Source organism: Cygnus olor, chromosome 4, assembly GCF_009769625.2.
Source record: "Cygnus olor isolate bCygOlo1 chromosome 4, bCygOlo1.pri.v2, whole genome shotgun sequence".
NCBI classification, from domain to species: Eukaryota; Metazoa; Chordata; class Aves; order Anseriformes; family Anatidae; genus Cygnus; species Cygnus olor.
In genome coordinates, this window is record NC_049172.1 from 24,688,262 (window position 1) to 24,693,051 (window position 4,790).

General features: G+C 36.0%; 1 long non-coding RNA gene across 1 annotated transcript; it reads left to right on the forward strand.

The window, feature by feature from the left end:
• Positions 1-262: 262 nt before the first annotated feature.
• LOC121070103 lies at positions 263-1,601 on the forward strand. The gene is made up of 3 exons (XR_005819893.1): positions 263-324; positions 708-766; positions 1,531-1,601. It is a non-coding gene; the product is annotated as an uncharacterized LOC121070103 (long non-coding RNA).
• Positions 1,602-4,790: the final 3,189 nt, after the last annotated feature.

Genomic DNA, 4,790 nt, shown 5'->3' on the forward strand with positions numbered 1-4,790 from the left:
CACCATTCAATCAGCCAGAGACAACAACAGAGTGGGTTTGCCATGCAAGAAATCTACTCTTAAAAAAATAATTAAAAAAAAAAAGTTGTATTTAGGTTTCTGCATTGCCCTTCTTCCAAAGATGAACATCCAAGCAAGGATAACATCACCTGTTGTGATGGGTTTGTCTTCCTCCTACTTTGAAAACTAATTCAGGACATGTTTAATGCTTTCCTTTAACTCTGAATAGAATTCGTTTGCTGTGCTAAGAAGAGCAGTGACAGGAGATTGTGAAGCCACCCTGCAAGACGAGCCCTGCCTGCCATGCTTGCACTCAGCACTGAGGTAGGCTGCTCAGAGCCTGGGTGAACAAGGGCTTCGGTTATGCAGTCTCCATGGTCTCAAAGCTGCAGAGACGTATGTGCAGCACTGAAAAGGGCAGGATTGCAAATATGCAGCACCCTCCTGATGGCCATTATGATGCTAAAGCCCCAGTCTTCATACATAAAAATCTGAAGATCTATTTTTATTGCCTTAGAGCTAGACATCAGAAATCACTTGAACATTTTGGAGCTGTCAACTTTGCTTGGCTGTAAAGACCGTGGCTCTACATTCTGTTCAATAGAGAATTGATATTAATTTACAATTTCTGTGTATCATTTAAACATCCACCTTCAGGAGATTTTGTGCCCCTTTTCCTCACAGCATACTTGTATAATTTCTCACAGATTCTGCAGGACTCACAAGTTGTAAATATGTGTATTAAGATGTGAATAACCACCTTCAGGTCAGTAAAAACAGAATCTATTCTGAAAAGCTGTAGACATCAAGAAAGCTAAATATTTCTGGGCTCCTTTAGGGTCTTCACTTTGCATCTCAGGAAAACTCCTACTTTTTTAGCACTGCTTATGAAGTGGCACAATAGTACACAATTGCTCCAATGGTATACTCTTGGATACTGAAACTTTCTTAGTCTGCAGAGATCAGGGATGTTCTTTAAAGGATTTATTTTTAAAGCTTTCCTCCTAAAATTTATGATTTTGTTGTGCTCAGTTCCATAATTACAGCTTAAGCCTTTAGATACTCCTAACAGTAAATCACCGCAGTGCTTAAATAATCACAATTTAAAGAGAAAATGAATGGTTTATTCAGAGTCAGCAATTACTGCACAAGATAGCATTGGCACTGACTTAAGTGGAACAGTATCAAGTCTCACAAGAACAATCATTCCTGTAGTCTAGGTGACTTCAAAGTCCAACTAATTTTACTGGTAGTTTTCTTATGAATCCGTCATTTTTTTGCACATTACAGAATGTTTATATTACTCAAAGCATTCATTAATGTAATAATCAAGTATATTCTCTGGTAATTTTCATTTAAGTAACAATATTATTTTGTTTAGATGGTGTTTAAAACACAGATAGGAAGATGACAGTATTTTATGCTCAAGACATATTTAAATTGTCCAGCCAAGATTAAAGTTCATAAAAAAATGAAGTGACTATTCTTTTAGTGCATACATACTTATCTATTTATCCATCTTCTTTTTAGTGCAACTTGAAACACCACCAAGAGCTGGGAATGGAGAGACAAGAATAGGTCAAAGAGCAGCTTTAATTCTGCTTTTATTCTGCTTTAATCACCACCCCGAAAACAAAGTCTTCCCCCTTTCTCCCTCTCTCTGATGAAAGTGGGTTATAACTTCTGCAGGTGGCCAGAAAATGGATTGCAGTGAACATCTGCACATCTCAGTCCCTGAAAAAAAATTACAAACATGCTCACTGTCTTGCTAATGCTCTTCCTTTAAGCCAAGGATATGCTCATGAAATAGTGATATATGTATCAAACAAAAGGGTAACAAAAAAGAACTCAGTTGAATTAAGAACTGTACAAGAGCCTTGAGACTTTAAAGAAAACCCAACAAACCATTTCATCAAGTAACATAACTTTTAATTAATATACTCTTAGATACCCTTCACTTACTGCACAATGACCTGCCACAGATATCACTACACATAATAAAAGAAAAAGTTAAACTGGTGAGTACTGGTACTTAAACAACCTTATACATATGTGCAAGACTAACATGACCATAAAAACCCCGTTCACCACTAATAAATCACTCCTTTTATTTTAACAACACTAGCATAAATCCAGAGGATAGGTTACTGTCTAGATTTACAGTGATGTAGCTGAGGTCAGTATTTGGTTACGTATGTTTTAATGCATGGTTATTTCTATGTAAATTTAAAGCTTTGGAATTGTATAGAATTGATGAGCCTGCAGACAATGTAGAGTAAAAGTTCTACTTTCAATTTGCCTGTACATACAATACTGTTATTGTCTGTGCACAAAGAGAAACAGGTTTCTATAGCAGACCTAGTTTGAACTTTACATTTAAAGATACGTATTCGGCACAAGAAAAGCAAGTGCACAGTGCAGCAAGAACAGCAGTTTCACGAGCCACCACCAAACTGACTTTCACTACTGTCTTGCTCTGTCTCTATACAAAAAAGATGTGTAGTTTCAAGAGGTCTCATGGAAGAGAAAGCAGATGACCCTTTAGATCAATTTTGGAAAGAAAATGAAACAGTCATATTGAGTACAGACAGATCAATTTATACCACAAACTACAAAATGTTGCAGAAACACTATAATTGAATGTAGCAAAAAAAAAAAAAAAAAAAAAAAAAAAAGACTTTTTACCGAAGAGGTGTATTTCATTTCACATGGGTAGGGGAAGGAAACAGAAAATAGGGAAGGAGACCAAGATAGTTTTTCTGTCTGTACTCTGCTAGAGAACAGCGGACATGTCCTCTAGATTACTGACTGGAACAGTCCAGATCATGTCCTTGAAAAAGCTTCTAAAAAGATACCTGTGTAAATTATTTCAGTATTCAGCATTGTACTGGAAAGCACAAATCAAATAATTTTAGAATCATGCTGCTGTGCCATAGAGATGGCCCTTCTCCTAGCAGTTTACTGCCTATCACGTTATTACAACCAACAAATGGAGATAGAGATCACAACAAAGAATGTAACTGATTTTATCATTTTCAATCACTTTTTAAATTGTAAAGCTTGTTTTGAGAACATCTACCTTTTTTATTATTATTATTTCTGTATCCGTAAAATGCATTAACTTGTGTGTTAACTGGGATCTGAGAACACTCCTGGAAGGATTTTATCATACATGAAATTATGATTTCTAGAGTCCTTGTTTTTGTACCCACATCAAAACTTGTCTGCACCCTATTTAAAGTCATCTTGCCCAGAATTTTCCTCATATAGCTAGAAAATCTCTGAAAATACAACTCTTGCAGAGATAATGTGTCAGAGATAAGCAAAAGTCAATTGCTTGCAGGAAACGTTTTTAAAGGAAGATGAAAGGAAAAGAAAAGGTGTTTATGCTTACACATAGGATCATGATATGTCCAAAAGGTTTTGTATGCTTCAGTGTATCGTACCTCAAATTTGAAACACTGCATAAAATACTTTTACCAAATGGCATTCTCCCCTTTCTTCAGCAAATATATTTGGTTTATGTAGGAAAATAAACCACTAAACTCCTACTTAGCCCTTCAATGCTCTCCTCATGGAGCTCAGATGCACCCTTATACACCAGCTTCTAACAAGCCAGAATGATTCCAGAGAGCCTTAAATTAAAAAAAAAAAAAAAAAAAAACAACCTTTAGAAGGAGGCCCTAGTTAAAGTATTGGCAGCACATAAACTTGTCTTTTTAATGGCAACCACTCTACATTGTTTAGCACATTTAGCAGGATTTAAAGGTGACTCTAATATAGCCACAAACTCTCAAAAAAGCCTGTGAGGTGGAGGAAAAAAAAATGGTGAGAGATGAAATACATAGTCACTGCCAGCAGGTCCTGGGCAAGCGCTGCATGAGCAGGTGAAAAAAAAAAATCTAGTGACTGTGAAGAGCTTGATGACAGCTCTGGGTCCACTTCCCTTATTCAACTGTTTCCACTTATATTCACTTCTGCATCTGTTACATATTTAGGGGTGTTTTTATTAGTAGCTTTGGATCCCTTGAAGCAGGTGAGCATGTGTTCAAAAGACAACTAAAAAAAATGAGGAGTTAAAAAGAACACATGAAATGGTTCAGAGAAAGTAGACTAACAAGGCATGCTCTCTACAAATAACAGCATACACATTTTAATTGGTTTTATGCCATTTGAATAAAGTGAATAAAACAGTTTTATTTTAAAGTAAACCAGGTGAAATTAACTTGACTCAAGTAATCTCTCTTGCCAAGTGTTTCCCAAGATAAATAATAGAAAATACATACATAATGCTTGCAAGCATCTTCCATACAATGAGCTTTCATAAGCAATCTTTCCCCCCCACCTCTTCCCACCCTTCTTTTCTATATGTTATTTAAAACCCTCTTTATAATCTTACCTGTTTTCCTCCGTATATATGTGTCGACAGAGGTCCCAGTCCAGGAAAGCACCTGGTATGCACTTGGGGTCCAAGAGCATAGTTGTAGCAAGAAAATTAATTCCAAACAAATCACTCTTCCTGAACAAGAATATTTTGGCCAGGGGTGATGCATTTATGTTTTTGTTTTCAAGCTACTCTTGCAGAAAAAGACAAAAAATTATCATGCAGGCTGTTCTCCAAAATGCTTATCTTTTGGGTTATATGTAGAAGTTATTGCTTTGGGGCAGTTATCTTTGGATATATATGTAAAAATATTACGATAAACTATAACAACAATGAATTTCCTTTGTACTGTTGAGATCTGACCAGAATTGTGTGGGACAACACAATCCAAAAAAATTATATTTCC